We start from the raw sequence: 19,308 nt of genomic DNA, 5'->3' as shown, positions 1-19,308 counted from the left end.
AGAAAAGCTTCAAACTTAAAGACACTCTCACTCGACATGAGAGAACTCACACTGGGGAAAAACCTTACCAGTGCTCTGAATGCCAGAGAAGCTTCAGTGTTAAAGCGCACCTTACTCAACATGAGAGAACTCACACTGATGAAAAACCTTATAAGTGTTCTGAATGCCAGAAAAGCTTCAGTCAGATAATCAGTCTCACTCGACATGAGAGACAACACAGTATGCAGAAACCTTATCAGTGCCCTGAATGCCAGAAAAGCTTCAAACTTAAAGACACTCTCACTCGACATGAGAGAACTCACACTGGGGAAAAACCTTATAAGTGCTCTGAATGCCAGAAAACCTTCCGTCAGAAAGGCAGTCTAACTCAACATGAGACAAAACACACTGGACAGAAACCTTATCAGTGCTCTGAGTGCCAGAAAAGCTTCAGGCTTAAAGTTTGCCTTGCTCAACATGAAAGAACTCACACTGGGGAAAAACCATACCAATGCTCTGAATGCCAGAGAAGCTTCAGCATTAAAGGTAGCCTTACTGAACATGAGAGAACTCACACTGGGGAAAAACCTTATAAGTGTTGTGAATGCCAGAAAAGCTTCAGTCATAGAGTCAGTCTCACTTACCATCGAAGAAAACACACTGGGGAAAAACCTTATAAGTGCTCTGAATGCCAGAAAAGCTTCCTTCAGAAAGGCAGTCTCATTCTACATGAGAGACAACACAATGGACAGAAACCTTATCAGTGCTCTGAATGTCAAAAACATTTCAGGTTTAAAGTCAGTCTAACTGAACATGAGAGAACCCACGCTGTGGAAGAAACCATACCACTGCTCTGAATGCCAGATGTGCTTTAGTGTTACAGGTTGGCTTGCTTGACATGAGAGAACTCACACCGGGGAAAAACCTTAAAAGTGTTGTGATTGTTGGAACAGCTTCATTCAGAGAGTGAATCTCATTTGCCATAAAAGGAAACACTCTGGGGAAAAAGCTTATAAGTGCTCTGAATGCCAGAAAAGCTTCAGTCAGAAAGGCAACCTCACTCTGCATGAGGGAAAACACACTGGACAGAAATGCTATCAGAGCCCTGATAGTCAGAAAAGCTTCTGTTGTCAATCCATTCTCTCTGTGCATGAGAGAAGCCATACTGGGCTTAAATTGTGCCTCTTTTCTGAGTGCCACAAAAGTTTCAGTCTGACTACATGAAAGAGCCCATGCGAGCGAAGTACCTTATCAGTGCCCTGAAAACTAGAAATACGTCTGTGAAAAAACTACTGTTTTATACTGCGAAAGAGCCTACACTGAAGAAAAAACAATAACCAAGACCAAACTGTAGCTCTACGCTTGCAGAGGCATGTCACAAAATGCAAATGATGAACAACTACTTTTCAGTCCAAGGAGAAAAAGAAGAAACAACACATTAAAAGCAACGTGAAAGAAAACTGGACCAGAATACAAATGCCTGTAAGAGAGCACAAGAATATAGTACAAGGTACATTAAACTCTTAAAGCAATTTAGTAGCTACTCCGAGTGAAAGTGAAAGTCATAGCTCAGAGTAATAAAGTCTGCCCAATTATTTTCCGTCTTAAAGCCTCATCGTCCGGACACAAGGGATTTATTGGAACTCAGTAAGTTAATTGAGAAAAAAACAATGCATTTCCATACTAAACATTCAGAGAGCAGGATCATTTGAAGAAATCAATCCCATGCTGACAAGTAGCAGATGACTGAGCGGCTATGCATTGAGCTGTTACATCTTGGTTGGAGAAGAGAGACCAATAATGGTTGTTCACAATAGTGGCGTGAACATAAAATGGTTACTGTGCGCACAGAAAAAACTTGTAAATCAGGAAAAATAAATTACGTTCACAAAACAAAACTTCTCCAAGTACTAGCATGCTGACAACAGACAGTTTAATCTCTGTGTTCCTGACTAGTGGCCAACTCGTGGGCCTGACGGTATTCCAATTGAGTTTGATAAAGTTTTTCTTCACACACTGTTGAATGTTTGCGACAATTGTTTGTTCAGTAATAGATTGATACTATTTGGGTTCTTTTGTTGAGGCACCAATTATTGTCCTAGCTAAACAGGATTAAGACCATAAACATGCAATTCATTTCATCCCTTTTTGTTTTATTAAGCAATACTGACAAAAATGTTCGCAAATAGGGGCCCAGCTTTCCAAACATGTGTAAATCCGTTAATCACAAAGTCACACCACTTGTGCAATATATTAAACCCATTTTACAAGTTGGAATTGTTTTCTGATTCTCAAAATTGGTTTTGCGATCCATTCTGAATCAAAATGATATGTATCAATAGTTTATGACTGCCATTTTAGTCGCAAGCCATTGATCAGTTGCCCAGACCTCAGGGGAAGTGGTAACAGATTTGAAAAGTTGTCCCCTTGGGCCCCATTGTATTTCCACTCAGAAATCTTATCATAAGATATTAAATCATAAACAAATTGCAAAATATTGGTTTGTAATTTGAAACCACTGTTTGTGACCTGTCTCTTAGTGCATTGGACCCATACACTTTTAAAAGTGAGCTGAGCCAGTTTTTCTTATGATCAATTCTATATTTAGAGACCAGATTATCATCCAGTAACACCACTGCTTCCCAACCGTTTTTATACCACAAACTTTGGCGACCCACCTAGCTTTAATGGATTGTTTCTAAATGTCATGACCTTGACCTAGCCCTTCAATATCGGACTGTGGCCAAGATAATGATCTTCCCATAGACGGTGAACTGCACTGGAGTCTGAAGCTGGAACACTATTCCAAGTGGGGTGCTGGCCTGTGGCATCCATACGCTAAAATTGTAAGGCTTCTGAAAATGTTGGGGTTGATACCAATGATTTTAGGAAATTTGAGAAACCCCTTTGGCGGCAGAGTATGGGGTAAGACCTAATAGCTAGTTTTGTGTTAAAATGAGGCTTTGTGATGCAGTTAGACTCCATATATATGTGTATATTTTATAGTTTTGTCTGGTGTGAACACGGCCCAAGTACATTGGAGCACTTGACATGAGCACCAGATTATACTACAGAAGGTCAGATTAGTTTTATCATAAACACGGAAGATTAAGTAATTTGCCCAGAATTAAAGGACCTTGAGTCGACACCAGGACACAAACCAGGTTCCCCAGAACCAAAATTGGCAGCTCTAGTAGTTTGGTCACATATATATTTCTCAATTTATGACAAAGTCATACAAATGTCGAATGGTTGTCTATCATGTATAGTGATCACAGTCTGTTTTGAAATGGCTTTGTGAAGTAAAATACCTGCAGCAACTAATACTGGAAGGTGTACCTAGAATTTTTCTTGCGAATACTTGTAAATGTTTGTTTTAAAACTTATCTTAGGTGTATTGTTCAGCACTTTTGCACTAGTGCACAACCTGGGCTAATCATTTTAAATATGACTTACATATAGATCAGAACTTTCGCGACTTACCAATTATCGGCTCAGACTCACCAGTGGGTCCCGAGCCACAGTTTGAGAAAAGCTGCACTAGACCCATTTGTAATGTATAAGTCTAGGCTGGTTCATTTTCATCATTTATGAGTATTTTTGCACTGGTTGCAGAAAATGTTAATTATACATTTTTATTTAAAGCAATTTATTTCACTTTGACACAGTTTTCCCAACTGTTATAGCAAGAGGAACTAAGTTGTGTTGTGTATTTGCCCCTCCTGCATCCATACTAGGTGCTGAATTCTTGCTTTGTTTCATCCATAAATCTTATGTAAATTAAGTTATAATATGTGGGGTAATTAAATGAGACACTGATAACTTTTTGTTGGTCATTATTGATCCTACCACTGTAATTCCGAACATCTTGGAACTCTTTGTTTTGTATTCCAGAGTTTCAGTTTATGCTTCACATTGAAAAAAAACTAAATGTTTTTAACTAAATATGTATTTTACTACTAGCTTGTTTAAAGGTATTGATTTGATATAGCTTCATTCTCTTTATATAGCTTCATTCTCATATATATATATATATATATATATAAGAATGAAGCTATATCAAATCGATTCCCTCAAACAAGCTTGTAGTAATATATATATATAGCTAATGTAATATTTCGCCATTATATATCATCATGTGACTCTTATTACAAAAGAGCGGACACAATGCACTTTGCTTTTTAGACTGTTTTCCTACTGTGACCAAGGCTGTTGCCGAAACGCGTAAGGAATGAAATCAGTGAGCTGCTCAAAACCGCTGTGATTAAAGCTCTGCTTCCAGAAAGGGCATCTGTGTGTTTTCTGTCGGCGGTGACGATGGACAGGCTGCCCCATGCTCGTTGTTTTAGAGGCCGCCCTGCAGGGTCGAGGCTCCTTGTACTTGGGGACTTGTTTTTGCATATATATGGACCAAACACATCGTAAGATGGTACCGCTTCATCGATGATTTATTCATCGTATGGGACAGACCACTAGAGATGGCTAAAGAATATATCAAGATTCTGAATACCAATATGGTTAATCTTGAATTTTCTGGAGAAGTCAGTAAACTATCTAGATCTTAACATTTATGTAGAAAATGATAATTTGAAGACCAGACTTTTCCGTAAAGCCACTGCGGGGAATTCTGTCCTGCAAGCATCTAGTAGCCACCCCACTAACTTGGTGAGAAGTATCCCCTATGGGGAACTCCTGAGAATCAAGAGGAATTGTTCTGACAATAGTGAGTTTCATAGAGCTGCCAGAGAAAGCATACAACGTTTCCTAGTACGAGGATATAGCCAGGAAACTTTGAGTGAAGCCTATGGAAAGGTTAATGTGATAAAAAGAAAGGATCTGCTGAAAGATAAAATTGCATCTACGAGCGACTCCGGTACTAGTGATGGTAAATTCCGTCTCATCACTACCTTTTCTGGTGATGCAGGGAGTCTAAAAAGGGTTAATATATATTTTAGTCCTCTTTTGATGTGGACGAGTGCTTCGAAGACTGTAAGGCTGCAGAAGAAGGGAAGTACCCGAAACGCGTCCATACATCAGTCTGATGCTTAATTTTCTGGCGAGGGCATTTGTTCTTAACAAAATAAAGCTTTTGGGGTAAAAGCTCTTTGTGCCCAAGTGTGTCTCAACTGTTGGACCAACCCCCTGAGCATGATATATATATATATATAAATGGAATGTTACACTAGATGAGAAACAAATTATCGAACTGCGACTAAAAAATGATGGTAATTAGTATTTCGACAGTTTTCATGCTGATGTAATGAATATAAACACAATAAGATGGCGGTGCACCTGTGTGATAAAGGCTGTGAGTGGTGGCAGAAACGCGTTACTGCGTACTTTTGCCAAGTACAATAAAACGAAATTGCTAGCAGTATCCTGTGTCTGCATGAATCCTATGGGAGGTGACACACGCTGATGATTTACTGTGTGCCTATAAATTTGTATTTATTTAATGTAGTTCAATTATGTAATTATTTTAATGTAATTTCATTTTCATTTTCATTAAATTCCATTTTAACTTAATACAGATCTTTTACAACCGTATACGCTTTCCATCCCTGAGCCCTAACACTCCCTACTACACTTTTACAGTACAGATCTCTAAGCCGTAACAACTGGCAGTTCAGCTGGAAGCAAACAGGTCCACCCTGCATGAACCCATGGTCAGACCTGGGGATTTAGCATCCGATCGTTGTGATGCAAGAGAAACTTGGAGTTCCAGTCTGCTACGTTGTTCCGACCCTGAAATCTATTTGTTACCACTGCAATCCTGTGGCATAGGCGGAAGTAGCATAAGTCTTTGGTGATTTCCGACAGCATACAATATCTGGTTCTGCTTAGCTTGTTTATATAGTAAATAGCTGATATGTTGTCCATTATCAGAAGAATGCAACAGTTGGTTTTTCAGGGGCACAGCATTTTTGTTGTGAAGGAACCTGCTAGAAGCTACAGACTTGGCTCCCCAACACCATCAGCTTGCATCTGATTCGATCATCAGATCCAGGAAGGCCTGAAAATGGCTCCAAGCCTCCATGTGTTGCAACCACCAGGTTTCTTCTACTCTTGCTTCCTGAGATAACGGGATCTGTGAGTTGTAAGTCAGTCCATGACAAAGAAAAGGGGTCTGTATTGCAGAGGACCCATGGAAATCACCTGAACTGAGGAACCCAAAAGAACCACCAATCTGGCAACGTATTTCAACAAGACAGTCTGTTTGCTCAACTCAGGTCGCCGCTCCCTCCCTCATGATCGTCTTCAGCTTTTGGGAGGGAAGAAACAGCTGAGTCTTGACAGCATCCACCTGGAATTCCAGAAACTCCATTTGTTGCAAAGGGGCCAGAACTGACTTGTGATTCAGCCAAATCCCAGTTCTTGCAACAACTTGATTGTGTAGGCAATATGCTGGAGGAGAACCCTTTGAGTCTGAGCAATAATGATCATATAATTGCGATAGACGATCACTCTCACACCCTTCTCCCTGAGCGTTTCAACCACCGACTTGGTGATGGCACAAGGAGCCCAGGGCACATCAACGGGAAGGGCAACATATTCAAACTATTTAGAATGCCATTGAGATTGCCAGAAACTACAGTGGAGGGCGAAGATGGATATCGTAAGGTAGGTGTACTTGAGGTCCAGGTGGCCCATCCCGTCCCTTTCCCGAAGCATGTCTCTGGAAGATGGATATCTTCCATCTTGAAGTGGTGATAGACCACCAATTGGTTGAAGTGTTGCAGATTGATGGCTAGCCTGTGCCCCCCTCCTTCTGCTGTACCAGGAAGATAGTGCTGCGAAATCCCCAGGGGTGAGAAAGAGAGAGGACTCTAGACGGCTTAAGGGTCTATAAGACTCACCTGTTGTTGGGAAAAGTGGAGCCGGTTAGGTATTCTGCTCTGGGAGGGCACCTGAGTAAGTTCTATTCTGACGCCTTAAACTGTATTGAGCATCCAAGTGGTGTTGGAAATGTTGGCCCAGTTGTGTACAAAATAGCCAATTCTGCCCCCCAAGAGTACAAAAGAGGAAGGAATAATTGTTAGCTATAAACTGTGTGTGGCATTGGTCTGGTTTTCTCGGTACGAGCCTCTGTTCAAGTCATTCCTGAAGCCAGCTCAGAGTCATCATGCCAGCATCTGCAAATGGGGGTGGGGTCGCACACTACTCACACACCGGCAGTATCGCCCCTAAGGACTATGGTTAATGTAGTTAGGTGTTCCGCGATGCATCTTCTTTCGATTCTCTGCTATCTTCGCTGTCTTCGCCATCCCTGGACATGTGTTTCGGGGTATCACCCCTCGTCAGCAGGGATAGGCCGTGTTCTGGGGTTGCCGGTGGCTGCCAAATATCTGCCAGGTTTAGTACCACTCAGGCGCGCAGGTGCGGGGTCCCAGGCTCGTCAGCCAACTGCTCAAGGGAGTTTTAACATTACAAATGGGGGTGGGGTCGCACACTACTCACACACCGGCGGTATCGCCCCTAAGGACTATGGTTAATGTAGTTACGTGTTCCGCGATGCATCTTCTTTCGATTCTCTGCTATCTTCGCTGTCTTCGCCATCCCTGGACATGTGTTTCGGGGTATCACCCCTCGTCAGCAGGGATAGGCCGTGTTCTGGGGTTGCCGGTGGCTGCCAAATATCTGCCAGGTTTAGTACCACTCAGGCTCGCAGTTGCGGGGTCCCAGGCTCGTCAGTCAACTGCTCAAGGGAGCTTTAACATTACAAATGGGGGTGGGGTCGCACACTACTCACACACCGGCGGTATCGCCCCTAAGGACTATGGTTAATGTAGTTACGTGTTCCGCGATGAATCTTCTTTTGATTCTCTGCTATCTTCGCTGTCTTCGCCATCCCTGGACACGTGTTTCGGGGTATCACCCCTCGTCAGCAGGGATAGGCCGTGTTCTGGGGTTACCGGTGGCTGCCAAATATCTGCCAGGTTTAGTACCACTCAGGCGCGCAGGTGCGGCGTCCCAGGCTCGTCAGCCAACTGCTCAAGGGAGCTTTAACATTACAAATGGGGGTGGGTCGCTCACTACTCACACACCGGCGGTATCGCCCCTAAGGACTATGGTTAATGTAGTTACGTGTTCCGCGATGCATCTTCTTTCGATTCTCTGCTATCTTCGCTGTCTTCGCCATCCCTGGACATGTGTTTCATGTGCTCTTATACATGATGACAAGTATAAGAGCCTCCTTGGTCAGAAACCTGCAGATCTTGCGAATTCTGCGGAGATGAAAAAAGCAGGAAGAGGTAACTGCATTGATTTGAGGCTTCATTGATAGGTCTTTACAAATGATGACGCCAAGACTCTTCACCGAATCGGCAGGACGAGGAGGGGAACCCAGAGAAGAAGGCCAGGAGCTAGCATTCCAGGGTTTGGCAGGCCCACCCGTAAGGACTAGCTCCGTTTTGTCGGAGTTGAGCTTCAACTGGCTGTGGTACATCCATTCACTAATAGAAAGCATGATGGATTGGAAGTTAGTACGGGAAACAGGGGTGGAGTTGAGGGTGAAAACCAGATGAAGGTCATCAGCATAGTTGAAGATGGTAACCGGGCTATTGCAGAGGGAAGCTATCAGGGGTTGCATATAGAGGTTGAACAAAAGAGGGGATAAGGCCGAGCCCTGAGGGACTCCGCAGGACAGACTAGAGTAAGATGCCGCAAAAGTGGAAAGGTGAACCGCCTGGGTGCGCTGATGCAGAAAGGATCTGATCCACCTTAGCGCCAATCCAATCTTCTAACTGCACATGTGACATTCCACACTGGGGAAAAACCTTATCAGTGCTCTGAATGCCAGAAATGTTTCAGTGAAAAAAGAATACTCACTCGGCATACAAGAACCCACACTGGGGAAAAACCTTATCAGTGCATTGAATGCCACAAATGTTTCAGTGAAAAAACCAAGCTCACTCACCATATAAGAACCCACACTGGGGAAAAACCTTATCAGTGCTCCGAATGCCAAAAATATTTCAGCCGTAAATCTAATCTCACTGCACATGTGAGAATCCACACTGGGGGAAAAACATTATCAGTGCTCTAAATGTCAGAAAAGAATCAGAGGTAGAGATGGTTACATGCACCATAAGAAAACACACCATCAAAAATACTTCAGGACTCCAAGTGCCAGAAAAGCATCAATTTTAAACACAATCTCACTCTACATGAGCAGACACACACAGGGAAAAAACATTACCTATGCTGTGAATGCCAGAAATTCCTATTTGATAGGTACAGCCTCACTAGGTTAGTATCCCCCCGTACGCCTGGACAAAACAGCAGATAGCGCGCTGCAGGGCGAACTAGCTGCCAACGCGATTGTGTTTTAAAATTCCCGTTTTTCTATTTTGTTTAATTTAATTTGTTCTTACCCTGTTTTTACTCGAGCCGAGCAGTCCCTCCACCTGCACTATAATTGTAACTAGCACCGCGCTTTGGCGAGTCCCTCGAGTTACCTCACGCTTTTGGCGGCCATCTTGGGGGTAGACTTGGACGCCTGGCGGCGCCATTTGGGTTAGCAGACCAGCTGTCACAAGGACACGCTGACCTGCATATAAAGCTGCCCCTATTAGGCGCAGCATTTGCACCGTAGTAACGCCGTAGTAACGCCGGAGTCACGCCAGAGTCCAGCCCGTCCGCGCTAAGGACGGGCTAATAGGGCGGGAGACTCTGGTCCTTGGCTGTATCTGATATGTCTCTGGCAGGTCCTTTGTATTCTTACCAGGATCTCACCCGTCTGAGACCTGCACGACTACCATGCCATTTTTCTTGCTCTCCGGAGACTCTTCGAGACGCTTTCTACTGCAACTGTTTGAACATCTGTGGTAAGCTCTCGACAGTTTGCTCTTCTAGGCCCCCCTCTGTCCTTGCCACTTCTTCTACGTTGCCTCCCCTGAAAGATTCGGGCTTTCTGATTAACACTAGATCTGTAGTGAAAAATAACATCGCTTTTCGTGATTTTGTCACAGCAAGAAAGCCCATATGGGTGTTCCTTACCGAAACCTGGGCTACTGAGTCCTCTGGTCCTGACTTGGTAGAGGCTGTGCCGGAAGGATATTCTCTATCCAGATAGGATAGAGTGGGGCGTGGAGGAGGCGGCCTTGGAATCCTTTACAAGACCTCCCATACTTGTCACACCACTCAACTCTCCAGGCCCTCCGACCTTTTTCAAGCCCTCCATTTTCTTATAAAATCTCCCGATGCTGCTCCTTTTGTGGGTATCCTGGTGTACAGACCTCCTGGGCCCAGGACAGATTTTAGTCAGTCTCTTCTTAACATCCTAGAGCCCTATTTCGGATCTGCCAATCTGACCGTTTTGGGTGATTTAAACTATCACTTAGATAACCCTGATTCTAAAGATTCCTTGGCCCTTTTGGACTCACTATCTGCATGTGATCTCGTGCAACTGGTCAAACAGCCTTCTCATCAGGCGGGCCATGTATTGGACGCGTTTTTTTCTAATGATGATAGGCTCAAAATAGGCGATCCCATCCCATTAGCCTGGTCCGATCATTTTGCCGTCCCTTTGGAGCTTCGGGTCGCCTTGATGCCTGCAAAGACTGGTGTCCCCAGTCAAACTATATCTAGGAGGAATCTCAGGAAAATCACGAGCGCCACGCTGGCACCACTGATGCAAAATTACAATGCTGATCTTTTTGAGGATGTCAGTATAGCTGCTTCGGAATTGTCTAAAGCCATTAGTTCAGCAGTTGACGTGCTAGCTCCTATTTCTTCTTGCTACTCTGCGAGAAAGAAACCCTCGGCACCCTGGTTTTCGGAGCCTCTTAGGCTCATGAGACAGGGGTGCAGGAAGCAAGAAAGGGTTTGGCGGACAAGCTGGAATATGAAGGAGAGGGATAAACACAAGAAACTCCTCAAGGAGTACAAGATGGAGATCATCAGAGGGAAGCAAGAGTACTTTGCTAACCTGACAATGGCTCTTTCCTCTCCCAGGGATCTTTTTAAAATAGTGGACTCGCTTTGTACATTACAGTTGCCGGACCCTGTCGTAAGCACCCAGGAATTCTGTGATAAAATCACAGGATTCTTCCACTCGAAGATCGCAGACATCTATTCGAATCTTGAACTACAAAGATCAGTCACCCCTCCTCCGCCGGTCCCCTCCTCTCTGCTCTATCTACCACCTCCATGACTTTGTCCGAGTTTCCGCCTTTATCTTATCAGGAGCTTGACCTGCTCTTAAATAAGATAAGGTCGGGGTCCCCATTGGACCCATGCCCCCTTAAAGTCCTGAAGGAGTGCAGAGATTCCTTACTGCCCTTCCTGCTGGAAATCATGAATAGGGCAATAAGAGAGGGCACTTTTCCATCTCAATGGAAGAGTGCGGTGGTTAAGCCCCTCCTAAAGAAGCCTACACTAGATCCTGAGGTGCTCAAGAACTATCGCCCCATCTCTTTGCTTCCAACTCCCGCAAAGATGATGGAGACTTATCTAAATCAACATCTGTCGGATTTTCTTGACTCCTCGGGTCTCCTGGATCAATCTCAACATGGCTTCAGGAGGCATCATAGCACTGAGTCAGCCCTCATGGTCGTTCTGAATAACATCCGTACGGAGGTAGACCAGGGTCATACCACCGTCTTGGTCCTTTTGGACCTGACAGCCGCCTTTGACACCCTATCCCCTTCTGTTTTAACATCTCGCCTGAGGGAGACAGGGGTGGAAGGGGCGGCTCTGAGTCTGCTGGCCTCCTTCTTGGACCAGAGAGAACAGAGGGTTAAGGTGGGAGAGTTTCTATCTCCATCCCTACCTGTGCAATGTGGGGTCCCACAGGGGTCGGCGTTAAGTCCGACCCTGTTTAACATCTACGTGACCCCGCTTGCCAGGTTGGTTAGATCTTTTGGGATGGAGGTAGTTTCGTATGCTGATGACACACAGATCTTGGTGTCCCTCTCCCACCTGGATAACTCCTCACCGTTCAACTTTAGGAACTGCATGGAAGCAGTGTCCCAGTGGATGATTTACAATTCACTAAAGTTGAACGGTGAGAAGACTGAGATCTTGGTGTTCGGCCGAAACAACAACATCTGGTCACCTGAATGGTGGCCGCCCTCCTTGGGGACCTGTCCTACTCCTACGGAGTTGGCACGGAACCTGGGAGTATTGATTGATCCCGCCCTCTCCATGACCCTGCAGGTCAACAGAACTGTTGCTACCTGCTGGGGTATTATTAAAATACTCCGAAAAATAAAACATTACCTGTCTCCTCAGGCACGGAAGCAAGTGGTGGTAGCACTTGTCGCTTCGCGACTTGATTACTGTAACGCCTTATATACCGGCATGAATAGGAGCCTGATACAGCGTCTTCAGACAGCCCAAAATGCGGCAGCGAAATTTGTTCTGGACGCCCCCAGATTAGCGTCAGCAACGGCAGCTAGGAAGGCCCTACACTGGCTTCCTATTGAATCGAGGATCATCTTTAAAAAGCTCTGCCTGACCTATAGTGCACTCTCTGGTAAGGGGGCAGGGGGTGTTAAGAAACTACTGCTACCCTATATATCGGGCAGAGACTTACGCTCCTCTTCAAAGAACCTGCTGGTTGTACCCCGCTTCCGTAGGAATAAATGGGGCGGTAGGGCTTTCTCTTCAATTGCCCCTAAGTTATGGAATACCCTTCCTTGTGAAATTAAATCTCAGTCTTCCGTTTTGCTTTTTCGGAAAGCATTGAAAACATGGTTGTTTGCAAGGGTGTACCCGTAGTTACTGTTCTCCTTTTGTTCTTATGGTTTTGCTGTTAGACGCCTTGATGCCTTCGGGCTTAGTTGAGCGATACAAGATTCTTTTCATTTCATTCATTTCACTAACCATAAGCGACTCTTTACTGATGAAAACCTTATGAGTGCTCTGAATGCCAGAAAAGCTGCAGAGAAAAATGCTATCTCACCATGAGAAACTCCACACTGGAGAAAATCCTTTTGCATTAAAAGCTTGAATCTGAAAGACAGAGTTATGCTTCACGAGAGATCACACTCTGGGGAAAAACCTTATGAGTGCTCGAAATGCAAACAAAGTTTTGGTCACAAATGACTTCTCACTTGTCATGAGTGAACTCACACGGGGGAAAAAAGCCTTATGTGTGTTCTGAATGTCAGACAAGGTTTAATCACGAATACAATGTCACTTCACATGAGAGAATTCACACTGGACTAAAGCCTTATACAGGAGGGCAAAGCCAGAAACGGTATACTCAGAAAGGAGATCTCACTAAACATGAGAAATGCACCCACACAAGGTGAAAAGTAAGGCATATCTTGAGTTGCAGAAAAGCTTCTAACAACCTGACTTTACATGAGAGAGCACATATTGTATTTGCAATAGGATTAATCAAGAATTTCTTGCAGGATAACTTAGGCTGCCCGCATGCAACCTCCAAAGAAATTTCAGGCCTTGAAAATGTTTTAATTGCATCAAAATCCACAATTTGACTATCTGAAAGTTACAAAACTCTCAAGGTCTTTACTTGACACAGAGAAGTGTTAGTACTTGCAAAAATCAACTAATTACTACAAAATTCACAATATTAATGTCTTCAATTTTCTCCGCCCAGAAGGTTTCTACTCACCCTTGTTTCTTAACATATGACTGAAATCTAGATTTTCATGATCAGATTAGGCCTAGGCGGTGTTCCTCAATGAAGAACTCCGCAAAGTGTCAAAAAAACTCAACCTCTCTACGCGGAGTTCTGCGAGCAGCGGAGTGTGTTAAGGTCATGCAGTTTGTGGTGATTTTGATCTCCGATTGTTAGTCCCACCCTGTAAAATTAATCGTGAATGGCACCATGTGCAGCTGCTTCTACTCGAGCGGCAGCTATGTCAATGCGAAGGCAGGTTTCTCAACACGAGTGGTTGTATCCTGCCGCGACTACTCGCATTGAGAAATCCGACGACGAATCTCGCCAGGAAGTTGATTTTTGCTCGCCAACTAGACCTTGACAAGCGCGAGCAAGGAAAAATCCCATCAGGAGGTGGATTTTCCTCGCTCCAGTACATGGCGTTGAAGAGCACGAGCGTGAAAAAAAACCTTGCTACGCTCCACAGCGAAGAGTTTTTAGGAACTCCGCAAGCTCCGCTGATTACGGATAACTCTGCTAGCGGAGTTCACCATATACGAAAGCAGGAAAACCTAACAAACCAGTTACTTGCCTTCGGTAACGCTCTTTCTGGTGGATACTCCTTTACCTGCAGATTCCTCACCTTGTGAGTATTTCCCACATGCCAGGATGAATCCATGAACTTTAAAGCAGTCCTGCTGCACGGGGGGCTCTCCCTCAGCAATGGGAGCCCTGCACAGGCAGGCGCCAGCATTTTCCTTCGGGCGGCGGCGAGCGCGGGACTTCCTTTCAAAACCGAAAGTCCCGCCCGCCGCCAGGCACTACGGTGCCTGACTTCCTGTTTTGCCGCGGGCTGCGGCCGTGATCTTTTCCAGCAATAAAAGGGGTAGGCTCCCTCATAAGTACAAATATACAGCGGGGTGGGCACCCGCATAATCAGGCAAAGTCGCGGGGTGGGCACCAGCGCATAAATTAAAAATAGCACGCTTAGACGCAGGGTGAGCACCTGCACACCATAAATAACAAGATAAGCGGTGTGGGCACCCACAAGGCTCAAGAGGAGAGGGGAATCCCTACAAGGGGGATTCCCTCAGCCCAGGCTGCAGCTCCGCGCTGCTCAGACCCCAGGCTCTCCCTCGCAGGGGCACTAAATCAAAAGCGCGCCCAGTCTTCATATAAAGCGCAGGAAGGCTGTAGCAAGTCTTAGTTAAAGCAGAACACAGAGCAATAGGTCCAAGAAGTCCTGGGCATCAGGGAGGGCAGTGTAGGACCCATGGGCCAGCACACAGGGCACTCCAGCAAGGAGACAGCCCCCATGGGGTCCCTCCTGGGCCCCACCAGCAGCAAGCCCCTCTCTGTCAGGATCCAAATGTAGAAGGGTCCCCAAGAAGTCCTCCAGGAATCCAGGGGCAGGGCAGGGCCCAGAGAGGCAAGTCTTCCCCTGGACCCCAGCAACAGCACGCCCCTGGTAGATTCAAGTGGCAAACAAGAACATTTTCATGGGGTCACAGACCCTTATTTATACAGCTAAATCCCTTTGTGACACTGCACAGGGCTAGGAGAGAACCAGTTATAACTGGTTCAGGAGCACTTGAGCACTTTGTTTTGCTCAGCTCCTCTCCTCTAGTCACAGGACAGGCCAGTGACATCAGACGCACCACAGGAGGTGGAGCCAGTATTGTGGAGGGAAGGCCCAGCCCTATTCAGGTCCCAGATGCAACTCCCATCTACATGCAGATCTCCCTATTCACCACCGGGCAGACCCATCCTGGCTCCTGAAGCCAAGCACACCAGCCAGCTCCTGTCAATCACAAGCCAGACAGTCAATTCACATTCACTGCACACAGAAATGCCAACTTCTAAAAGTGGCACTTCTCCACTAGTCACATTAAATCAGCGCACACCATTGCGTAGCATTTAATCTCTAGAGTCCGCACATACCATAAATTGCCCCTACACTCCTCTCACATCAGAAATTATCATGGACATTCATATCCCCCATGCATTTCTATGGGAGGGCAGGCCATTCTCACCACACGCACACAGAGAGCGCACACACTTTACACTGGGCCACAGTGCTAAAGTGCACAAAGGCCGCAAATCAACTAACATCAGGTCAGAGTTCAAGGCAAAAAGTTCAGGGGTGAACCTGCTTAAAGGGCCAAGTCCAACAGTTTGGCAATAGGGACAATGGTAGGGCAGGGGTCAGTTTGGGTGGGGGTGGCAGGTTAGAGGGCAGCGTTATGGCAGAAGCAGACAGTGTAGCCATATAGTGTTTTGAGGGTAGGTTGCAGTGTGGGGGATTAGTTTTAGGGCGAGCAGAAAGGGCCAGTGTTTTGTGGGAACAGATGATGGTGGTGTTTTGGGGCAAGGGGCTATGGTTTTCAAGGTTAGTGTGGTGGGGTTGGTGGCAGTGCTGTGGGGTAGGGTGACATGGAAAAGGCTAGGCTATTCTAACTCCTATTTGTTCTTGTGTAGAGTCGTGGATGCTAGATTCTGCTGGTTATAGAGCTCTTGGGCTGTAACTACAATATACTCATGTTGCTTCAAGACTCCGGTCAGTCTGGGGTTCAGTACACTTCTGGGAAACTCAGAACCTTGTGGGCTGGATCCATATTTTTGAACTCCCACTTGAAAAGGGTGTAAGTAACGTGTGCCCATCTCCCTTTCACAATTTGCATCATGCCTATCCTATCTTTCCTAGACAATTGTTGCAAGTGTAAAAACAAGCCCCCTTTCACAGGATTGGCCCAATGGAAACTCTTTGTTTTGTAGCACATTTCTGTTTTTTTTGCATTTTTCAAATTATTTAATTTTGGGGATATTAAGTGTTTACAACAGGGGTCTTCAACCTTTTCTGAAGTGAGTGACACTTCTGATCAGTGAGCTACTTAAGGCTAATCATCTCGCACATTGTTACCAGACAGTTTGTCAAGTAGGGCCTTTTAGATTGAAGATTAACCATATGTCTGCGTCTTCCGCACCATGGTACTCCTATGATCTCGAGAAATGTAAAAGAAAATGTAGGCACCAATGACAATTTTGGAGGAAGAGTAACAGCCTATTGTTCAACACAGTTAAATCACTTTCATCCTTTGGTTATAAAAATTTAGTAACTCCCAGCCAAAAAGTTGTGATGAAGTAGCCGAATTCTTTTTTCCAAAGTTAATAAAATATTCCTAGATTTTACAATAACACCAGATAAACTTTAGGGACAGATACAGTGGAGGAACGTATGGTGAATAAACTACTTTACCATTTCCTGGTAATGAGTACATTCACCCCACTTTCTGAAGAGAAAGTCTCTAATCTTATCAACACTATGAAATGTGGAGCCCTGCAGATTCTTGCCCTCCATCCGGTTTCATCTACCATTTCTGCTCATCTCACTTTGTTATTACAATGGTGCTGAAGTCCTTTTTTTTCCAGTTGCTTGGAAAAAGGCATCTATTTTGCCACTTCTAAAGACTCCTTCCCTCGATCCCTCAGATGTAAAGAACTACAGACCCAGATTGGTTCTTCCTCTTCCCACTAACATTTTAGAAAAGGCCATGAATCATGAGGTCACCACCTTCTTTGAAAATACGGACTGTCTGGATCCTGCTCAACATGGGTTTAGACCCTGCTACTGTACAGAGTGGACCTTATCGGCAGTAACTGAAGAGATCAGATCCATTGTGGATAGAGGAGATTAATGCAGCCTTGATCCTATTGGTTCTAACAGAACTCCACCAAGCATTCCAAGTAGGAGATGTCGTCTGGCGCCATGCTTTACAAATCTCCCTCCTAGCCAGCAAAATTAAGTAAAACACCAGTTTTTGTTGGGGCCCTATCGGGTCTGAAGCTCCCCCCAGTGCAGGAGTAAAACCAAATAGTTTAAGAGTTGGGCTTACCTCCGCGATGCGAACCAGGGCTCTAGAGATAGTCTTACCCACATTTGTCCAACATTCTTGTACGTTGAAACAGAACACGAATACATGGACATCATCTGCATTCTGAAGGCCGCATCTCATACAGCTGGCTTCTCCCCCTCCCTTTATCTTGGAGACCAATAGATTCTATGGAGTCTAAAAAAGTGTTTTTTTTCTCAGTGCAGCAGATTTAATCAGGGGTAAAGAGTATTTAAAGATACATGCCATACAGTTTCCAACCCCTCACTCGGCAAGTAGTTCTCTCAGATTCTAAATGGTTGATCCATCTTTCTGACTGTAGCTGCCAAAAGATGGTTATACCATTGCGCCACTTCTTTTTCCCTAGGAACTAGATCCTGTAGTTCGCTTTCCATACTTCTATCCTCTGTAAGTGGCCAGCTTTGCTTCTTACAGCAGGAAAAGAGCTGATAAAACTTGACCCTGGACAAAGTACAGTTAGTAATATGGTTCCAGTATTCCCAGGAATGGCAATTGTCACCAAGTACAATGTCTCTCCAATATACAACTCCTGCCTCTTTTAGTGGGTAAGCAAGAGAGTCCAAAAGACACTCCGGTGTACCGGGAGAATCCGAAACGGACGCCCAATCACTATAATAGGATAGTCTTAAACAATGTTGGCTGTCCGACCACAACCTAGTCGTCGAACGTAGAGTCTTTAAACACATTTTTTTAAAGAATTTAGGAGAGTCAAACTTGTACATGAAACCTAGCTCCTCTTCCCCTACTAACATGGCTTTAAACATGCAGCCTATCAGCGAACTGTCCGGAGAGAGCAATAGCATTTACAGTTCTTTAGTTGATAAGCCCAACAGTACAGCTGGAAGTCTGGTAGGGCCACCCCCATCACTGGAGTTTGCGCCTTAATTTCTTCCAGGATAACCAGATAAAGGAAGATATCTTGCCCTGGATTTTGAGAATATCAGATTTTCCAAATTCTAAAGGAATGTTGTTAAAAAGGTAAGCGCATTTTGGGAGGACACACATCTTGATGAGATTAACTCACCCACACAATGATAGCGGGATACTCTGCCATCTTTTTAGTAGGACATTGACCTCTTTTGAAACTCTATCTAGATTAATCTTGGGGATTAGGGCGGGGACCTGAGATATTATAACTCCTAAGTATCTAAGTTCTTTAGCAAAATTCCCCTCCTGATCGGTTATGTTCCAGGCCACAACCTCGGTTTTCTCATTGTTTATCTCATAACCTGACAGGCTTCCAAAAGTTTGGGTTTCAGCTTCAAGCTCTGAAAGTGTAGTGCTGACATTGGATGATAGAAGAATCAGGTTGTCAGCATACAGTGCTAACTTTTCTACAAACCCGTTTATTTAAAAAGGGACAATCTTCTGATTCAACCTTATACTCTGAGCTAGCGGCTCTATATATAAATCAAATAAGATGGGGGAAAGCGGGCAGCCCTGCCTAGTTCCACGCCCTATCTTAACTACCGGGGAGAGATTGCCATTAACCCGAATCTGGGCCTGAGCGGATATATATATTTCTTTCAACACTTCCCTAAAACAATCGACAAAACCAAACATCTTAAGAACCCTATCCAGAAGGTGCCAGTTCACCCGGTCAAAGGCCTTGGCTGATTTAACAGTAATGATTGATAGAGGGAGACCCTGCGACGAAGCCAATTCAATCGACCCAATTAAGGTATGTATTAAATCGGACATCTGCCGGCCTGGCAAGAAACCCTTTCGATCCATGTGAATTATTGGCCCACCAACTGTGCTAAGTCGGGCATTCAGAATGCCAGCAAAGACTTTATAGTCAACATTTAGCAAAGAAATTGGACGGTATGACTGACATTGAGTTGG

The sequence above is a fragment of the Lissotriton helveticus genome, assembly GCF_964261635.1.
Source record: "Lissotriton helveticus chromosome 1_1 unlocalized genomic scaffold, aLisHel1.1 SUPER_1_unloc_32, whole genome shotgun sequence".
Lineage (NCBI taxonomy): Eukaryota > Metazoa > Chordata > Amphibia > Caudata > Salamandridae > Lissotriton > Lissotriton helveticus.
This window is presented reverse-complemented; position numbering follows the sequence as displayed.